General features: G+C 34.6%; 1 protein-coding gene and 1 pseudogene across 6 annotated transcripts in view; both read right to left on the bottom strand.

Moving 5' to 3' along the window:
- The window catches only part of MAPK8 (mitogen-activated protein kinase 8), a 93,452-nt gene that overhangs the window by 44,960 nt on the left and 26,264 nt on the right, over window positions 1-22,228 (bottom strand). The window lies entirely within an intron of this gene.
- On the bottom strand, window positions 16,473-22,214 carry LOC120609638 (histone H3.3A-like; annotated as a pseudogene).

Genomic DNA, 22,228 nt, shown 5'->3' with positions numbered 1-22,228 from the left:
GAAAGATTTTGTGTAGAACTGATAATGTTTCATCTTAAGTGTTTGATAGAATGCCTCAGTGAAGTCTTCTAGGACAAGAGTTTTTTTGAGGGAAGGTTTTAACTGCAAGTTGAAAAAATATTATATAGGGATGTTTAGATTATTTCCTCTTAAATGAGCTTTGGTACTTTGTGTTTTTCAATTTGCTCTTTTAAGTTGACCAATTTAATGTCTACAATATCTGAAGTCATGTGTCCTCTTTCATTCTTGTTATTGTAATTTGTGTCCTTTCTTTTTTTCCTGATTAGTCTGGCTGGAATTTCATTATTGATCTTAAAAAAAGCTAGATTTTAATTTCTGACTTTCTCTACTGTTTTGCACCTCTCTATTTCATTGGTTTCTGCACCTGTCTTCATTTCTTTTTGCTTATTTTGGGATTGTTCTTCTCTTTCAGTTTCTTAAAACAGAAGTTTAAGAGTACTGATTTAAGAACTGTTTTTTTTATAATATAAGCACTTAAAATGATAATTTACCCGTTAAGCACCACTTTTGCTTCATTTCACAGTTTTCATCATTATGTCTATGTTTAATAATAATAAAAGCAAACACTTATATAGAGCTTACTTTATGCCAGATCCTGTTTCAAGTGCTTTATAAATAAATACTCTTTTAATCCTCTCAACAGCCCCATGAGGGATTTCTAGTTTATGGTACAGGATAAATTCAATCCCTATTACTATATCTTGGCTGGGTCCATAAGTCCCATACACTCATTTTGTCTGATGTTTTCTTATGTGAAGATAGGAACTATTGTTTTTCCATGTTACAGTTAATAAAATTGAGTCTTACAAAGCTTAATTGCCTATTGTTACAAAGTTACTAAGAGGAAGAGTGAGGATTTGAGTCCTTTACCTATATACTATTTTGAGTCCAAAATAAAACTAATTTTGGTGGTGAAGAGGATATAGAGGAAAGGGAAAAGTTTAGAAATATCCAGTTGATAGTTACAGAATTGGACCTCAGAGAAGTCTGGATAAAGTATATAAATTCAAGAGTTGTTGTAACTGAAACAATGAGAATGATTATTACTCAAAAGGAGTGTAGTAGTAAGAGGCCAACAAGTCAGTTTTGTGAACACCCACATTTAATGAGCAATTAGAGAAAGATAAGTCAACAAAGAAGTCAGAGAAGATGTAGCCAGACAGATGTATAAAGGAATGTGATCCACAGCACGTGTGTGGCCATATGCATGGAGATACTGGTGTAGCATTGCCATCAGAAAACAACATCAAGAGACTGAGACATAAAAAACAATTTCCAAGGGCTTTAAGGATGCCGGTGAGATTTATGGAGGATGAACTTGGTGTACTGTTCTCTCCAGATAGAAGCTGGAACAGCAAGAGTGAGGAGGAAATGGTATAGAGTCTGATGACTCATTCCTCTACTCAGGAAAGCCTCTTTCTGTATTAAAAACAGAGGAACTGTAGTTACAAAATTCAGATGTGACTGGTTATGAGTCTCACAAAAACAACAGAAAAGACAGGACTTATTATTCTATTTAATAGACACGTAAACTGATGCTCAAACAGGTTAACATGCAACCAAATTTTATGGAAATACTGAAGTTCAGCCTCAGCTTTCAAATTTCACCTCTCACTATTCCTCTGGCAAGAACAGTACATTCATGTCAACATGGTTAAATGATCATTCCCCAAAACTCTCATGCAACTGAATTTGCTCATTTCCCTTTCCTTTTTGTGAAAGATTTTCATTTTTTCTATTTATCCAAATCCTATCTACCAAAGACTAGCATAAGTATGAATTCGTGAAGCCCACTCAAACCAGCTTGAATCTAACTTCTCATCTAAACTACTTTGCTTCATATTTAAATATGCAGATTTTATTATCGATTGTGGTCTGAGGGCAAAAACTGTCACGCTTTCATATTTCCAAAACATGCCAGCTCTTCATAAGAGTTGAAATTTAATAAATAACTGCTAAAAAAGCTGAATCAAGAACATGAATCTTTTAAGTAACAAATTACTTAATTATTGTTCTGTTTATCTTCACCAGCATTTTCTTTTATTAGCAGAAAAAAAAGAGATATGAATTAAGTTTTTAGGCCCATGGTTTATTTCTGTAATGTCTATACAAGGAACAAGACTACTGTTATTAGGCTAGCCCACCCATAAAGTGGTTGGTCCGGTGAGCCTGAACATGGAGACACACAAGTTAAACTAAATAGTTATATAAAAAGTACTTAGAGAAAAAAGAGTAAGTTCAATGCAGCCATAGAGCCAGGCCTCACAGACAATGGAAAATAACTCAGGGAATGTAATAAAATTCATAATTCAAGACAGCTCTAATTATTAGCTAATAATTAGGTAATCTTCAAGTCACTGTGGTGACTTGAAGCCCATCCTGCTCTTGGGGGTACCAAGAGCCCACATCTATGATCGTCAATTTATGTGTCAACTTGACTGGGTCATAGGGTACCCAGATATTTGGTCAAACATTATTCTAGGTGTTTCTGTGAAGGTGTTTTGGGATAATTTTTACATTTAAATCAATATATATGTAAAGCAGACTGCCTTCCCTAATGTGGGGTGGGCTCATCCAATCAGCTGAAGGACTGAATAAAACAAAAAGACTGACTCTCCTTTAAGTAGAAGGTAACTCTTGCCTTGACTGCCTTCAGGCTGGGTATAGGTTTTTTCTTGCCTTCAGACTTGAACTACAACATTGGCTCTTCTCAGGTCTCCAGCCTACTGGCCTTCAGACTAGAACTTACACCATTGGCACTCCTGGTTCTTAGGCCTTTGGACTTGGACTGAAATTGCATCAGCAGTTTTCCTAGGTCTCCAGAATGCTGACTGCAGATCTTGGGACTTGTGAGCCTCCATAATCATGTGAGTCAATTCCTTATAATAAATCTTATCCATCCATCCATCCATCCATCCATCCATCCATCCATCCATCCATCCATCCATCATATTGGTTCAGTTTCTCTGGAGAACCCTGACTAATATATCATCTCACTCTTTTTACTGAATATTTCTTCTGTATAACTCTCTCCTTCTATTATGGCAATGATGGAGGTATGCTGCCTTTTCCTGCTTCATTTTCTGCTTAGGACTCTGTTCAAACATAAGCTCCTCGGAAATGCCTTACAATCCTTATCAAAAATGGTACCTCTAGTCACACCCTCTACCTCATCCTGCTTCATTTTTCTTTAAAGCACTTACCATTCTGACATTTTATTACATGCTAATTATGTCCTAAATATAAATTCCATGAAAGCATGAACTTTGGTCTGTTCATGAGTAAATCACCAGAGCCTAGAATAGTACCCAACAAATAGTGAGTATTCAAATAGGTGTTGAAAGAAGAACAAATGAAGAAAGTGACTAAGTTCCTATTACGAATTGCCCATCATTCTCCATTTCTCAAGGAGTTAACTTATAGGAGAGAAAAAAATATGTGATTGACTAGTTTAATCTCTATGATTGCTGTATGTGCAGTTTTCATCCCAGGCCACTTCACAGATTACTAAGCCATGGGTCAAAGGCCTGCCCTAGGCTAATCAGTCATGGCCAAGGTGGCAAAACCATATGCTATAGGATCCAACCGTGCTAAGAAACTGCTTAGGGCCGCTTTCTCAGTAGTACATAATAAGCTTCAAAATGATAGTTTTGTGTATAGTGGTCACTGTGAGGTTATGGCTAACTAATGAAGTCTGACAACTTTCAGAATATGCTAAATTTCTTGGCCTCACACCTAATCTGAGTCATTGCTTCAAAATTCACACTAAATTTAATAAGCTTAACATCACTCCTTATAAGCCCTCAATTGGCATCTAGAACAGATCTCAGCTGCCACTATGTAAATGCATCTATTTCAGTTCTATGTATTCTTCAAAGCTTACTCTTCAATTATATTTGAAATAAATAATACAGAAAAGCCACACTAAGAAGGCCCATGCCAGTGACGGATTTGTCTGCAATTTAACTGATGTAAGTAGAAAAATATATGAAATATAGACTCATTGTAGGGTAATCTCCTCCTCTTCCTTTCCAAAAAAATAAGTTGTGCCTGACTAGCTAGTTATGTCTCTTGCAACATCTGTTTTTTCTTTCCCTAGGTTGACCAGGCATCAGTCACTGCTATCACGAGCACCAAACTAAGAAAACCAGAATTTTACTCCATTCTCACTCAGGGTATATTGTTAAAGGGGAATTCTTTTGTAACTTTGTAATTGAGATTAATAACTGAACAGATAGATGATGACATATCTTCTTGAAACTGAGGATGGAGAGTGGGGAGGGGAGCATGCTAGACAAGAAAAGAGCTTGAGAAAGAAAATATATGGGAAATTCCCAGGTACTTCCCCCCATTTTATATGCTTAATGAGATTTTCATACTGATTCCCATTGCAACCTAGAGGGCTATACCACACTTCCCTTTCTTTCCGTTCATTTTCCCTGAGTGTCACCTTCATCTTAGGATCAGTCTCACATACTGAGTTATTCTCAAGTATTCTTTGCACATAAGGATCTCCAGACCTTTAACAACTCTACTTTCCCATTAGTCCTCTCATGCCCCCACACCCCGCCTCCTTTAATTCCACCACCTACCTCCACCTCCCACTTCTACTACTAACAGATGTTGTAGTTTCCCTTTTTAAGAACTGGATCTCTGAAGGCGGGGCATCCCCTCCCAAGTGCCTGCAGCAAGCACCTGGGACCTGGTGCAGCTGGGGCACTTGGGGAGGGGTGGGGGTGGTGCACCCAGGGCATGGTCTGTGGCTCCACCTGGGGCTTGAACCCAGGATTTTTTGCGTGTAAAGCTGACGTGCTAACCACTACACTATGGAGCCACCCCAATCCTCTCATGCTTTTACTTCTTTCTTTCCTCAGCTTATATGCCATGGTTTATTCCTTAGACCACCACTAAGCCAGTATCCTGCTCTGCTCTCTCCTGATGCATCAACATGAAATAGCACAGTATGGATCAAACTAGCCATTTCCTCCTTTTGAGCCGATATCTAGGCTGAACAAAAAGATATAAAGGTACAAATTGGTACTGCTTTTAGATTCAAGGCCCTCAATTTAAACCAGGCTGAAAATCCTAGATTTCCCTAGTCAGCGATCTTTTCTAATTTCTACATATGTACTGTAGAAACAATAAGTCCCCCTGTCCCTTAAATCTTTATTTTACTTGCAGATAACACTAATCCCTTATTAGAGAAGTCAGGAAATACCTCAACTTCCTTTTACTTAAACAGTATCCACATAGTACTTATTTTTGCTTCATACAATGTAACAATGCTCTAAATAAAATAAATCTCCTGATCTTGCTCAAATAAGTATCACTGTTTCTCCTGCCCTCAATATAGTTAATATCCTGCTATTAAAAAAAATACATATACACTTTAAAAACCCTATTTCACTGTCAATAACAACTGTTCTCTAGCCATTGGCCCCTCTGTCATCTGCCTCTCATGGCCAAATTACTCAAACACTGTTTATATTTGCTATTTGGATCTCTTCATCTCCTATAAAGTCCTCGACCCTATGCTTCAATTTTCACCATTTCCATTAAACACATTCACCAAGGTCTCCGACCAGTTTCTGGCCCTGAAACCCAAAAGAACTTTTTCTCATGTTGCCCAGCAACATCCAACACTATATTCTTCTGTGTGAAATATACTTTCTTGGGTTTCTAAAAACACTGCATACTCTTGATTTTTCTCACCTTCTGTTCCTTTTCAGTTTTGTCTTATAGGATCTTTTCCTCCTGCCAACTCTCAAAAATGATTCCTTTCAGGGCTGTCTTAGTTCTCTTCTTGTTATACTTTCCACAAAATCTGCTTCTATGTTCTTCCAGCTCAGGGACTGCTATTATCATCCACTCAGTTATCCAAGCCAGACACAGAGACATTTATCCTTGATTCTTTATCCTCCCATATCTAACTTATCATGCATTTCTGGAAGTTCAATCTTTACCACAAATTCATTCTCCTCTAACTCACCAGTCTAACTCAGGTCAACACTATCCATTGCCTGGATTACTGTATTCTCCTAAAAGGGGCCTCTAGTTCCACTACCTGTAATTCTTCACTCTGATGTCAGAGCGATATGAAGTTCATTCTGAGAAATCTGCCCAGCCCACATCTCACTGTATCCCCTTAATTATGAGAAGGGTGGGCTTTGAAGCTGTTATGCTTATGCAAATATGCTCTCCTGGCCAGAGCTGATTAGATCAAAGGGAGGCGACTTATTTAGATTCTCTCCAGGGGATCTGCAACTGGGAGACAAACTAAGAGGCTATGGGTTAGCTTTACAGTTAGAGAAGCAAGTATACAATGACAGAACAATGAAGCACAAGCTAGAGACAAGATACCTTGTGGTGAGGGAGTGGGAGAGGGAGAGCAAGAGCGCCTGATACTGATAATCATTTCTGGTTCGAGACCTTTGTGAGGTCCAGTTGTACTTCCTACCCTGTGTATGCTGAATTTTCCTGGATCACTTTCTCTGTCTTTCTCTAGTCTTACTTATAACTAAAACATCCTTAACTAAAATAATCCTTCTAACAAGCCAATTTGATCCTGAATCTCCAATGTTAAAAATCATATCATGGTTCACTTCTGCTCAAAAGATAAAGCCCAAACCTTGCATTAGGGTTTTCAGGGTTCTGGATGAGTTGGCCCTGGCCTCCTCTCCAATCCCAGAATAGAGCCTCAATGAGCTTCTTTCAGTTCTACAACGTACCACAATCTCTCTCACCGCGAAGCTGACACAGGGTTTCATTTTGCCTGAGATATAATTCTCCCCACTCACTTTTCCTGGTCAAGATACCTATTCATGTCTGAGGCTTCAAGTTTAGTGGTCCATGTACTCATTTTCAGGGTACACTGGCTTTCCTTTATGGCAGCATATACATTATCCTGAATTGTAAACATCTGAGTTCCCCATATGTCTGAGTTTCCCACTGGACTAAAACTCTGTAACGGCAAAAGTATGTGTTTTGTTCACAATTCTGATCAGAGGATACAGAAATATTCATGAATAAATTAATCTAATTAGTTGCCAAATCATTTGACTTTACTGATATCCTGATAAATTTCCTATTTTTGTAGATACTATCCTACTCAATCTCATTTCTTCTCTAAACTATTTCAATGAATTCTTAACTAATCTCTCTGCCTAATGTCACCCCATTCAAATCCATCCTACCATCTTCTGTAGCAAACTTCTGTAGGTTTTGTAAGAAATGTTAGTTCTCTCTGCTTAAAAACTACCTCTACACCAAAGTGCATCCAAATGAACTACTTTTTACTTCTTAAGCATATCAAACTTTTGCCTTTTTGCCTCTGTTTCCCTCTGTGAAATGCCCTTCTCTACCATTTCCAAGTGTTCAAATATAAGCCATTATATAAGGCCATGAACTGGCACTTTTTGTCTGAAATTTATCTATACTTCTCATGACACTTAATATTTTTTATACTGTACTAAGTTACCCACATATCTGTAAACTTTTATTTCAACCAAGAAATGTCAACTTCTTAATTACAAAGATAAAACGTAAAATGATTCAACACATATGAAGTGACTGAGTTATTAATGTCCCCAAATATGATAATAATCATGGTTACTTTTAATTAATAAAATTGCACTTGTCAACAACATCAACTTTTCATATTCAGAATGTTTTCATTACTGAGGGTTGATGCTTTGTCCTGGTTAATGACATCTCTTTAAATGATTAACTTGAAACTTATTTTCTTTTTTTTGTTTCCTCTCTTTTATCTTTAGAGCTGACCACTCTTAGCAGTCCATTCTTCCTTCTGAGTGTACTTTCACTTTCACTAAAGCTATCCTGCTTGCAATTGCTGGGCATCTGTCTTCAATTCATTGTTGCTGGACACCGAGAACCCAAGACCATGAGTTCTAGGACTCCCCAGAACGGCTAACAAGATAGTTCTTGGTATAACACCTTTTAAACATTCAGTTAAAATTTTTAAGTCCAGAAAATAAAAGTGAAATAACGTTTGGTGATTACATGGCAGAGAGGATTCAAGAAAGCAAGATTTTGTTTAAAGTCACTTATTAAACTGTAATAATAAAGCTTTCCAAATATCCAAGCTGCTTAGAATAGTCAGTTGCTAATACTTAGGAAACAATTTAATTTTCAATCCCATAAAGCAGTGTTTTCTAAAGTATGAGTTCCAACCCACTAATGGGTTATGAAATCTAGTGGATTAACATTTTTTTCAATGAAATAGAAGAAAATACAGAATATCAGAATGCAGCTCATGTGTTAAGTATCTGTAAAACTTTTCTTTACACACATATGTGTAGTGTATCCCAAAGTTATTTTTTCCTATGACTGTAGTCAAAAAAGTCAAAACAGCAAATCAATAATACTTCCAATAAAATCCATATCAAAATCTATTCATTAAAAAATTTTTTTCTTCATTTCCGACTAACAAGTTATAGTAGATTATAATTACATATACTTAGGGCTCTCTTATGTAAGGATATTCATTCACAGACACTTCAAATTACAGGAAACACACTAGGTAAATTGTAGTCTAAAGGAATTCTCATTTGTTTTCCATTTCTTATGGACTTTACTTGCCAAAGACATTCTGCAAGCTATGAAGTAGAACATGCTATTAAATTACTACATATTGTGACTTTCCATTGAATCAGGAAGTGAATAAACAATACAAAACGCAATTACAGTTTAGATAAGGTTGATTCAGTAAGATATAATTATTATCTAATTGTCATACCACTACTGTTAACTCTGAACAAACTCATTCCTTGACAACTCAAAGTTCCTTCCTTATACTCATATCTAAAATATCATTCAGATACATAGCAATCAATAAAAAAAGGGCTAAGAATTCAACATATTAAAAATAACTTTGCCAAAGTTTTTTATAGATACAAGAATAATTTTACATTTCTCTAAAAAGATGGAATAAGAATTTCCTCAGTTTCTCAATATCTTGGCAAAGCTCTGAATTCTGATACAAGGCAACATTTTTTAAATATGGTAACAATATTGAGTTATATTGGATAATAAGAAATAAAAATCTCAGTATATTTATGTAGTATGTAGGATAATTAATAAGGTGACATGAGAGGCGTAAATTTACTCATGGCCATAGCAGGACGACACTGTATAACTAAGATTTGATGACATAAAATGACATCCATGGGTTTGAGTCAGCAATACTAATTATTTCTGTTTTAATAGTCACGAAGGTACAATATCAACTTTGAAAACTTTGAAGGATATGTAACTAAATGACTGTTTACTGATACAGTAAAAAAGGACAAAGACTACAGAGCCAAGAAAAATGATACCACAGCTACAGAGAAATTAAGTACTCCTTTTAAATAAGTTTTTTACTGCTTGTTTTACTTATTTCAGTTTTATTTTCTTATGAAACAAATAATAATCATATTTCCTGTTTTACACACCTTAGCTACAGAACCTTTAAACAAGAGAATACCAAGGAGTTTTATGAAAAAAAATTGTTACCCAGTGACCTAATACTGTTAATATTTTGTGTATTTTTTATATAAATAACTTGCCATTCTTCTTTAAATCATATCCTATATTTTCAGACTGATGGAAGTAATTCATAGTTATTACTGAAAATATACATACATATATATATATATATATATATACACACACACACACATACACACACACACACATACACAGTGTGTCTCTGGATAAATCAATTTTTACACAAAGTTTACCAACATTCTAAGATTATCTGTCAAAGAGTTAGTATGACTGACTGCTGTAGTTTGCCAGAACACTTCTTTATATCAAAGATCTTTAAAAAAAAAAAAACAAATCAATTGTCAAAGGCAATCATTGTTCAGAGTTTTCTGTTTTTAGGATATGGAAGTTATCCAACCAGTTAAAATAATTATTAGAAATGGTTCTGACACTTCAAGAAATAATGGTTTTCTCTTAGTCAAAACAATAAAAGCAGCCTTTGATGTCCCAAAGAGGCCCTGGTTCCCTTTTTGGAGGCACAAAAACCATCTTCGCAGGAGACTATATGGATGCCTGGAGAGAACAACAAGCAAGTCTGATACGAATCCAAATTTTGACTCTCCACTTACTAGTTGCTTGATCCTGCATAACTTACTCAACCTATTTGATTCTTCAGTTCCTTCATCTGTAAAATGGAGATATTTGTATTTGTCTTCCAGGTTACTGGGAGAATAAAATTAACAAATATACATTAAGTGAGAAATTGGCACATGATGAGTATTCACTCAATCTTGGTTCCCTTTCCTTTCTACTAAGAACTCAAAACAACTAACGAGCATAAAATATTTCTAAAGGATATGGTTTTAAAATTTCTTATTTTTGTATAGTATCAACAAGAACAATGTCAAAGAGATAAAATTCTCCTTTTGCTGTACATATGATTGATAACAACATAACCTCCATCAGCCATTTCATTTTATCCATTAGTACTTGGTTTCAGAAACTCAAGGAAAAAAATTAATGCCATGGGCTCCCTACTTATAAACATATCTTGTTTATTTCTCTGGTATTCCATCTTCCCCTACTACAGTGTACAGTGTCAAACATATGAACATTCAATAAATATTGGACTACTGGGCTGAAGCAAACATCCCTAATGTGCCTCAAAAACTCCAAAAGTACCACCATATTCTGCACAATAATACAAAATGCCTCAAAATAACTATGAGGAAGAAAAGGATAAATTATTAACTGTATGCCTAGTTTCAGGGAATCTATATACATATTACTGGCAACTAAACTCAAGTCCAAAACAGTTCTTGAAAGCAAAAAACAAAAATTTGTATGCATTGTAATACACTGTCATTACTTTTATATGAAGAACACTTCAGCTGATTTTCAGATGTTTGTAAATAATCAGAAAATGTGGCAAAACTTCACATCACATATATGTAAAGCAGCAGAATAACTGGTCCAGGTAAGGGCTCATCCAGACAATCTAGAAGCAAGCAGTATTCAGAAAGTAAATCACAGGCAAAGCAGGCAAATGTTAATATGAGCTCCCAAAGTGGTGCACTTGAGCCATCTAGTGGACAAGAGAAAAATCTAAGTTTAATTCTCAAAGGAAATGTCCTATTGTCTCAATTCTCTATGAAAATAGTATTAAGGTATCTGTTTGGGAGAATAGTAAATTACAATCTATAAAAGATAGTAGAGAACTGAGAAGTAGGTCTTGGGGAAAGATGAAGGAGAAAGTGGTGACAAATCTATCTGGATGGAATTCAGATTTTATGGATAATTAAAAATAACTACTAAAGACAAACCCTCTTCTTTATATTTTTCTTAAACTATATAACCATCAGACTACATTTACGTTTGTTTTCTTAAACTATATAGCCATCAGACTACATTTAAGTTTGTAAAAGACACTTCAGAAAATAAGATTTCCTACCAGTTACAAAGATCTGAGGAAGGGCTATAGGCAGCAAAACCAAGAAGGCAGCCTCTGATTAGAAAGGAAAAGTGGAAGCTGTAAATAGGACTAAATGAAGAACATGTGTTGCCACCTTTCTGCCTGGGGAGTCCCATCTAATTAGGATTAATGCAATCTTAACTCACTTAGGATTCCCCCTCCCACTGACTCACACCTAACTGCTAGTAGAGCTGGAGGCCCTGAGAGAATGCAACAGAAGAGAGATGAAACTCTTTGAAATACTCAAACCAATAGCACTGCTTCTGAAAGTCAGAATGTGAAATTTAAAAATTTTAGAAGCTACAAATTACTTGAGTCACTGGTATGATACTGGGCAATTCACTTAAATTTTGGAGGCATATTTTTCTAATCCATAAAATTATGGTGTTGGAATAAATTAGTAGCAAGATCAGTTTTAACTCTAAAATTTAATGTTTTAGGTGCCAGTCCCCAATAAAATGGTTAATAAAAAGAAAAAAAAAAGTTTTTTTGGTTTGTATTTTTTACCATTAATTCACATAATCAAGAGACTGTATGTATTCCAAGCTCCAAAGAGGAAATAAAGATGGCTCCTTGACCCTAAACAGTAGAGACACTGGACAGTAGAAACAAGACACTTATTCAAATTCATTTTAATGCTAGGCAGAAACAATGGTCATAAAAGATGCAAATAAAATGCTACAAAAATCTCCGAGGCTAACAATTTAATTTAAGGGGAAAAAAAAAAGCCATCATCTGCTTATATATCAGTATGTATTATTCTGAGATTCACTTTACAGAGGGGGAGAGGACTTGAAGGGTTGAGAATGTATATAAATAAAATGAATGACAGAAAGAGGCAAAAACAAAAATAAAAAGAGCAAAAGAAGCAATTACAAGTATAAAAAGTTGTTATAATTATGTATAGTGCAAAGTGGGTACTTGAATAATTGGGAGATTCACTTCATAAATTATATAAATGTCTAACCACTATGCTGTGTACCTAAACTAATACAAGATAATGACCGTCAAGTGTAATTGAAAAATTTTTTTAATTATAAAAAAAGAAAATGAAGAATGCTCCATTTTGCTGGGCATACAGGCCTCGCAAAGGATTTATTGCTGGAAATAGGATTAGAAAGGAAGGATGAACTTTTTTTCACTGCAGACCATGGGAAACCATCTGAGGACTGACTTTATGCAAGGCAAATGAATGTGGCCCAGTCAATGGAAATGAGGCAAAACTTTAGAAATATTGGAAAGTGAATCACTAGGATTTGTTAACAAGCAGACCCTACAATCCAATGAGGAAGAAGCTAGAATTGAAGAAATTCTAGTCTGTATGCCAGGAAGGGCAGTGATTTTATTAACTCAGGTAGAAAATATAATTATTATGTCATGTGAATTTTCTTGTTTTCCATATGAATTCATAAGATAAAAGATGCAGGCTAAGAAGAACATCTTAGAGAAGACTTACATTTAAGCCTTTTTTTTTTTTTTAACAAAAAGTAAAGGAGGAAGAGAGAAAGGAAGAAATAACAGCCATCAAGGTAAGAAAAAAAACTCAAGAGAAGCATAATACGAGAGCGGTGTGTAGTGGCAAAAACTATATTGGCTTGAAAATGAAAGGAAGATTAAAGGGAATGTGGTGAAATCTATAATATATTTCCTTTTTGAAAAGTACAGTATTATTCTATAAGCAATATGGAAGCATTTAAGCCTAAAAAGGTAGGTTGAAAGGATTCTAGTTCAGTGGCTTTGTTTGGCACTGAAAAACGACAGGAGGTCCTATGAAGTAATAACAGGTTGGGTGGAGAGGGAAAGTTTGAGAACATGAGGAAAATGAAAATGTTATAAAATAAGTGCAGTAGTGATCAAATGTCAATTAAAGGAGTCAACCAAGAAAAAATAAAGAGACTGGCAACACTGGAAAGAGCAGAAAGATGAAAAGATGTGTTTTAGACATGACAATTTTAAAATTACAGTAATGTAATCAGGTGGTAGTGTTTAAGAGTCATGGAAATGTAGAAGTGGAACTCTAAAAAATGGGTTAGGTTCCCATTTCACATATAAAAGCAGCTACTTTTGATGGATATTTGTTTCCAATTGCAGGCTATGATGAAGTGCTGCTATGAACATTCTTGAAGATATCTCCTTTTCTAGGAGTTGAACTGCTGGATCATACGATCAGCACACGTTCAACTTTACTAGGTGATACCAAATTATTTTCCAAAGTAGTAACACCAACTCTTGGAATTGACAGAATTTATAATGTAAACCAATCATATCTCACTTAGTTTTAGTTTTTACTTCTTTAAATACTAATAAAATTGGGCATCTTTTCCTGTTTACTTAACCTTCAATTTTCTTCTTTTTGAAGTCTCTCTAGTCAATTTGTTAAAGCCTATGTAAAAGCTTTAAAAAATGACAAAACTAAAAATATCTGCATGGAATCATAAATTATAAACAGAAAACTACTAAAAGTGACAGCTGGAACGGAATGGAAAAAAACATTAAAACTTGTGGGATAAACTTATGCAGTGTACTGATAGAAAGCTATACCCTTAAAATGCATACTTTAAGAAAAAGTAAAAATTAATGAACCAAATGTCAATCCAAAAAAGAGAAAAAAAGAACAAAATAAAACCAAGGTATACAATAAAGGAAATAAAGATGAGATGAGAGCACAAAGTAATGAGACAAAACAAACAGTACAGTTATCAGCTAAACCAAAAGCTAAATTTTTAAAAAAGACAAAAAAAGTTGAAAGACTCACATTTTTTTTATTTCAAAACATACTACAAAATACAGTAATCAAACGGTATGGTACTGGTGTTAGAATTGCTATGTAGATCAAAATCCAGAAATAAACACACACATCAATGTCAAGTGATTTTTGACAACAGTGCCTAGATAACTCAATGGGTAAGAAGTCTCTTCAACAAATGGTGCTGGACAACTAGATATACATGTGAAAAAGAATAAAGAGAATCCCTATCTACACCATATTTAAAAATTAACTCAAAATGGATCAAAGACCTAAATATAAAAGCTAAAACTCTTAGAAGAAAAGACAGTGCAGTAACTCTTCTTGACCTTGGATTTGGCAATTTTTTTTCTTGCCAAGAACACAATGACACCAAAAACACAAGTAACGACAACAAAAAACTGGACTTCACCAAAATTAAAAACTGTACATGAAAGGCTATTATCAAGAAAGTAAAAAGACAACCTACAGGATAGGAGAAAATATTTGCAACTCATAGCTGACAAAAGCCTGGGATCCAACAACAAAAAGACAAACAACCTAATTTTAAAATGGGCAAAAATATTTCTCTTAGTCAGTAAGCACATGAAAAGACTCTCATCATCATCAGCCATGAGGCAAGTGCAATCAAAACCAAGAGGTAGCACTTCAGATCTAATAGGATAGCTATATCAAAAAGACAGACAACAATGAGCATCGGTGAGGATATAGAAAAATTTAGAATCCTTGGACACTGCCAGTAGTAATATAAGATGGTGAAACTGCTGTGGAAAAGTTTGGCAGGTATCTCATTAAATTAAATATAGAATTAATATGTGACACATCAATTCCAGTCCTGGGTGTATATCCAAAATCACTGAAAATAGGTACTTAAAAACTTGTAAATGAATGTTCATAGCAGCACTATTCACAATAGACAAAAGGTGGAAAAAACCCAAATATTCATCAATTGATGAATGAATGAACAAAATGTGGTACATACATACAATGGAATATCATTCCAACATAAAAAGGAACGATGTACTACTACCTGGTACAACACAAATAATCTGAATTGAAAATATACCAGTAAGTGAAAGAAGCCACATGTATGATCCCATTTATGCAAAATATCCAAAATAGGCAAATCCACAGAGACAAAAAGTAAATTAGTGGTTGATAGGGGCTGGAGCAGCAGGAATGACCACTTAATGGATACAGAGAGTGACTATTTAATGGGTACAAGGTACAGGGTTTCCTTCTGGAGTAAAGAAAATGTTCTGAAACTATATAGTGGCTATGTTGTACAACACTGTAAACATATTAAGTGTGACTAATGGTAAACCTTACGTGCATTTTAAAAATTAACAAACTGAATGTAAAAAATAAGACAGATTGATAAACCTCTTGCAAGATTAAGCAAAAATAAAAGGCACAAAATCCCCAATATGAGTGGTGAAAAAAGAATGTGACTACAGAAGCTATAGACATGAAACAAAGTATTCTATAAAACATTTTGTCTATTTGTTCTCAGTTAATGAGAGAAGACTGAAAAAAACAAAACAAAACTATGCTTATGGGTTTGCTTTTTCTTCCTCATATTTTTTCTTACCTTATATATTTTGGGGTCAGGTATATAATATTTTCCTATTAAATTGCATCTCTTAGTGTGAAATACTCAATTATCTGTAGAAAAGTTTACCTTAAAAATATGTTAGTATTTGCACAGTTTCTTTTGTATCCTTTTACTTTCAACATTTTAATACTTTTTAAAAAAATAAACTACATACCTTTTTAAAACCCAGTCTGACACTCAAAATTAATGGCTTAGTCCATTTTATATTTAATGTACTACTGATTTATTTGGATTTATGTCCACCATTCTATGATTTCTACTTATTCTATGGACTGCTTTTACCTGTTTTTTTTCTTCTTTTGGATTTCATACTTATCCTTATTCCATTCCCTACACTATTACAGAAGTTATTCCTTTTGTTTGCTAGTCTTTATAACATACATGCTGACTAATTTACAAATCTTTAATCTCCTCATAAACAAGTACCTGAGAATACTAAAGTCATTCATCTTTCTTTGACATATATGTACTTATTGGCATAAAAATCAATGAGACTTGATCACTGTTTTATACAAATCAGTTTAGGTTTACTAAGCTATTTGCTTTTTGTGCTTTTCATCCCTTGTTACATTTCAGGCCTTTCATCTGAGAATCACTTTCCTTCTGCCTAGAGTACATTCTTTATAATTCCCTTTAGTGAAGATTTCCTAATTGCAAGCACTGATTTTTTTTTTTTGTCTGTTTGAAGGGTCTGAATGTCCTCTTACTTCTTTCCTTGGTGTAGAATTCTAGATTGTTTTTCCTTTTTACTTAAATTCCAACATCTTGTTGGTGTGACACCATGAAAGGTAATTTTAAATTTGTTTCATTGTCTTTGGTGTTTGGCTGTTTCATTGTAACAAAGCTAAATGAGGATTTCCTTTTATTTAACAAAGTTGAGTTCCTATGATTCCTGAATGCTGTTCATGAGTTGTAGAAAATTTTTAACCATTATCTTTCAACTGTTGTCTATTTACCAGCTTCTCTTATGAAAGGCCACTCAAGTAAATGTTTAGATATACTTAGATTTCAACTTCTCTTTCATAATTTTCATCTGTTTCTCTTGAATATACATGCTGGATAATTTCTTCAGATGCATCTTGCAGTTCATTATTCTCCTCTTCAAGTTTATATAGTATGCAGTTAAGTTCATCCACTGAAGATTTTTTTAAAAGTTTCAGTTAGTATAATTTTTAGTTCTATAAATTCTAATTAAAAAAACCTTTTTGAATATTCCTGGCTATATTGTTGACCCTTGAACAATGTGTCAGTTAGGGGCACAGACCTCATACACAGTTGAAAATATTTGTATAACTTTTGACTCCCCCAAAACCTAACTATTAATAGCCAACTGCTGACCAGAAGCCTTACTGTTACCAATAATGAAGAGCCGACTAGCATATTTTGTATATGATATGAATTATATACTGTATTCTTGTAATAAAGCTGAAGAAAATCATAAGAGAAAATGCATTTACAGTATCGTACTATATTGATTGATACCCCAAGTTTATACTGTTTACAAGATGAAAAAGTCCACATATAAGTGGACCAGTGCAGTTCAAACATGTTGTTCAAGGGTCAATTATAGTTTCTTAACCTTGAAATATATTTTCAACATGCTTTTGTTTAAATTTACTAAGCAATTATTTTAAATTCTGATTATTCCTATTTTCTAGCAGGACTGCTGCTGATTCTTGCTCATGGTTCCTAGTTTCTTTGTGTTTTCATTGTCGACTGTCAGTTGCTCTACTTACTTAGTATACTAGTTCTGAAAAAAAAATTTCAGCCCTGGGATAGCATCTCTATCCCAATGAGAATTTGTATTTGCTTCTACCAAGAACCTGGAAATACTGCCAGTATATGATCACTACCACTTAACAATACATACAAATTAACTTAAAAATTTTTTATATCACCTGAGTGATGTTAAATTCGAATTGCAAACCACATGACCATCAGCTAGTTGCTCAAAATTCTCAGCAATATCTAGATTAACTGTTTTCTAGATTATCCACAATTCTAGATTAACTGTTTTCAAAATATGATCCCCAACCAGCAAAATTTGCATCACCTGGGAACTTTTTAGAAATGTAAACTCTCAGGCCTTACACTATACCTAGTGAATCATAAATTCTGGGGATGTCACCTAGCAATCTGCGTTTGAAGAAGCCCAGGTTATTCTGATATATATTCAAAATTGAGAAGCATAGAGAAACTCAATTTCCCTTGCATACTTGAAGGATGGTGGGGTTGGTGGGGTTTAGCCCTCTAAGGCTCAGCTTTTAAGGGGAAGCGGATAACTTACTAGACTCATCACCTCAGAAAGAATTTATTTCCTAAAGTTCATCAATGCTTCCTGAGGCTGAGAAAAGAAGATTCAAGTTTATCAGGTTTCACAAACACCCTCAGATTAAGCCAGTTTAAGTGTTACACATGTAACTTCTCAGAGATACTGTGCCTTCACTCAGTTTATTTTTTTTTCTGAGATTTTTACTTGATGCTTTAGCTAGGGTTTCTGTTTAATCTTATTTTGAAATAATTATAGATTCATAGGAAGTTAGTTACAAAGGTAGTACAGAGGTGCCCTGTATCCCGCACCCAGTTTCCACAAAGGTTACACCTTATTGAACTATAATATAAAATCAAACCTAGAAAACTGACACTAGTACAATGTGTGTACATCACTTTATCACACGTGTAGACCTCTGTAATTCCCATCACAATGTGAATATAGAACATTCCATCAACACAAAGACTACTCCTTTACAGTCACATCCACCTCCCTCTCCATTACCCCACCTTTAAATTCTAGTAACAACTAACCTGTTATCTGTTCTCCATTTCTATAATTTTGTCATTTCAAGAATATTTGTTTTTTAAAAATCCAAATGCTGGCATTGTCCAGAAAAATTTAATGGGTTTATTTATAATTGTTATAAGGTTGAACTGCTGAAACTTGTTCACTGAAACATTCTGACTTACATTAATGCTTTATATCTCCACATTTACATTAAAAATTCACACACAAATGAAAATGGAAAAATACCTGTTTTCTGTCCCCTATTTTTCCACTTGCAATAATATACTTAGGTACTCATTGACCCTATGGAAAAAATATCTGTTCAGAACTACCAATAACAGGAAAATTTTTTTTTAAAGAATGTTTCTCATCATAGTGGATTCGTAGGCACATTCCCCACATATGCGGTATGCCAGCTGGATGTCTTCTGGCATAATTGTTACACGTTTGGCATGGATATCACACAGGTTGGTGTCTTTAAAAAGGCCAACCAGATAGACCTCACTTGACTCCTGCAGAGCACCAACAGTTGCATGCTCGAAGCGCAGATCCATTTTGAAGACCTGAGCAATTTCTCACACTAGATGCTGGAAGAGAAGTTCAGTGGACTTCTAATAACCTCTAATTTCATGGAGTGCCACCGTATCAGGTCTATAACCATGATGTTTCTTCACTCTTCCAGGAGAGGGCACACTCTTATGAGCAGCTTTCTTAGCCAGTTGCTTCCTCAGTGCTTTACCACTGGTGGTTTGCCCACAGTCTGCCTTGTAGGAGCCATGGTCTAGAGACATCCTTACTTATCCACCTTCTTCAGCTGCAGCTGGGTGAGCTAGAGCCATATATCTTCTTCGGTAAAATATTTCTGAATATTTTTTTTCCCATTTTCTAACTGGACTGCTTTTTAACTGTTGAGTTTTAAGAGTTTTCTTCATCTTTTTAAATTATGAATCCTTTGTCAGCCACGTGGTTTGCTAATATTTTATGTCAGCATGTCACTTCTCTTTTCATCTTTTAACAGGGTCTTTCGAAGCCCACATGTTTTTATTTTGGTGAAGGACAGTTTATTGATATTTTTTTCTTATATGAACTGTACTTTTGGGGGTCATGTCCAAGAACTCTTCACCAAGCCGCAGGTCCCAGAGATTTTCTCCTATTTTAAAAGTTTTATGGACATATATTCTACATTTAAATCTATGATCCATTTTGAGTTAATTTTTATATAAGGTGTGAGGTTTAAGTTGAGGTTCATCTGGTTTCTGACGAATATCCAACTGTGCCAGCACCATTTGTTGTAAAGACTATTCTTCCTCCATTCACTTTTACATCTATATCGAAACCCAACTGACCTTATATTTCTGGGGTTCTAGTCTGTTCTACTGACTTACAGGTCTATGTGTCTGCCAATACCACACTGTCTTCATTATTCTAACTATTTAATAAAGTCTTGCCCTTGGGTAGACTGATTCTTCCCACTTTATTCTTATTTTTTTTTCAAAATGTTTTAGCTACTCCAATTCCTCTGCCTTCCCATACAAATTTTAGGATAATGTTCTTTATACCTACAAAAATATCTTGCTGAGATTCTGACAGGGATTTGTTAAACTTGTATATCCATTTTGGGAAAATAGACTTCTATTCTATATTGAGTCTTCCCATCCATGAATAAAGTATGTCTCTCGATTTAGGTCTTAGATTTCTTTCATCAGCATTTTACAGTTTTCAGTATACGTCCTATACATGCTTTGTTAGGTTCATATCTAAATATTTCATTTTTTTGAGCAATTGCAAATGATACTGGATTTTTGTTTCTACATGTTCACTGCTAGAGTATAAATAAATTTTTGCATGTTGATCTCGTATTCTATCATCTTGATGAACTCACTTATTAGTTCTACAGGTTTCCTTGCAGATTATTTGGGATTTTATACACATACGATCATGTCATAGGCAAATAGACACATTTTCATTTCTCCCTATATGCCCTTTCTAATCTATGTGCCTTTTTTTCATCTTATTGCAATGACTGGAACCTCAAATATTATGATAAATAAGGGTAGTGAGAATAAACATCTTTGCCACCTTGATCCCAATCATAGGAGGAAAGTATTCATTCTTTCATCAAGTGTGACATTAACTGTGTTTTATCAAGTTGAGGAAGTAGCCCTCTATTCCTAGTTTTCTGAGAATTTTAGTAATGAATGGTATTCAACTTTGTCGAATGCTTTTTCTGCAACAACTGATATAATCATATAATTTTTCATTATCCTGTTAATATGGGTGATTATAGTGACTTATTTTCAAATATGGAGCCAACTTTGCATCCCCAGAATAAAGTCCACTTTTTAAAATATTGCTGAATTATATTTACTTGTATTTTGTTATGAAGGATATTGGTCTATAGTTTTCTTTTTTGCATTGTCTTTATCTCATCTTGGTAGTAAGGTAAATATTAGTTTCATAAAATGAATTACGAAGGGTTTCTTCATCTAGTATTTCCTGGCAGAGACCGTATAGAAATGGTGTGAATTCTTAAAGCATTTGATAGACTAATCCTGTGAAACTATTCAAATCTTGTTTTCATTTTAAAATTATAAATTTAATGTCTTTAACAGTTATAGGGCTTTTTAAATTATCCAAATCATATCGTGTGAGTTGTGGTAGTTTGTGCTTTCTAAGCAATGGGTTCATTTGATTGAAATTGTTGAGACTCTTGAGAATTTATTTTTTTCATTTGTTTCAAGTGTATTTGTAATTGCTTGTTGAAACATTTTCTTAATGGCTATTTGAAAATCCTTGTCAGTTTATTTTGACATCTGTGTTATCTTGGTGTTGGCATGTATTAATTGTCTTCTCTAATTTGAGTTGAGACTTTTCTTGTTCTTTATATAAGATACTTGTGTTGAAACCTGAATACTCGAGGTATTATGTTATGAGACTCTGGATCTTATTTAAATATTCTATTACAGCAGGCTTACTCTGACATTGCTCTGGTAGGAAAGAAAAATACAGTCTCATTACTGCCTGGCAGGGTTTGTGGACGTGCAGGTTCTTCACTAGGTTTCTGCTGACCACAGGTGAGGGGGAAAGGAAGGAGGAAACTCCTTGTTAAACTGGGTGAAGGTGGGAGATCAGGATCCTCACTAATACTTCTCTGGCTGGGAGGAGTCCATTGTTACTGCTTCCCACATCACCTCCACTGATACCGTGGCGGGCAGGGTTGCCTTGTTACATGAGGAGGTGTAGATTTCCACTTGGTTTTTGCAAATCAGGGTGATATTTTTGTGTATTTGGCTGGAGTGGAGTAGTTAGTTATAGTTAGTTATTGCTTAAAAGTTTTGTCTCATTAAGCTATCGATTTCCTGGTCCTTGGCTAGATTAGACTTTTCTTGCGGTTTTTGTCTGTGCCCAACATTTCTGGGTTGCCAGCTTCTCCACACTCATTCTAGAATATATAAGGCAATAAGAAAACACAGGATTTTTGCCATCATGTTATTTGGGGTCCTAAGCCAGTCTACCTTCTTCTCTCCACTTTTCAGAGTCTTATGTTTGTTTTATATATAAGGTTGCAGGTTTTTCTTTCTTTCTTTCTTTTTTCTTTCTCTCCTT

Source organism: Pteropus medius, unplaced genomic scaffold, assembly GCF_902729225.1.
Source record: "Pteropus medius unplaced genomic scaffold, Ma_sr-lr_union100, whole genome shotgun sequence".
Lineage (NCBI taxonomy): Eukaryota > Metazoa > Chordata > Mammalia > Chiroptera > Pteropodidae > Pteropus > Pteropus medius.
Note: the sequence above shows the minus strand (reverse complement) of the source record. Positions and strands in the feature narration are given on the sequence as shown.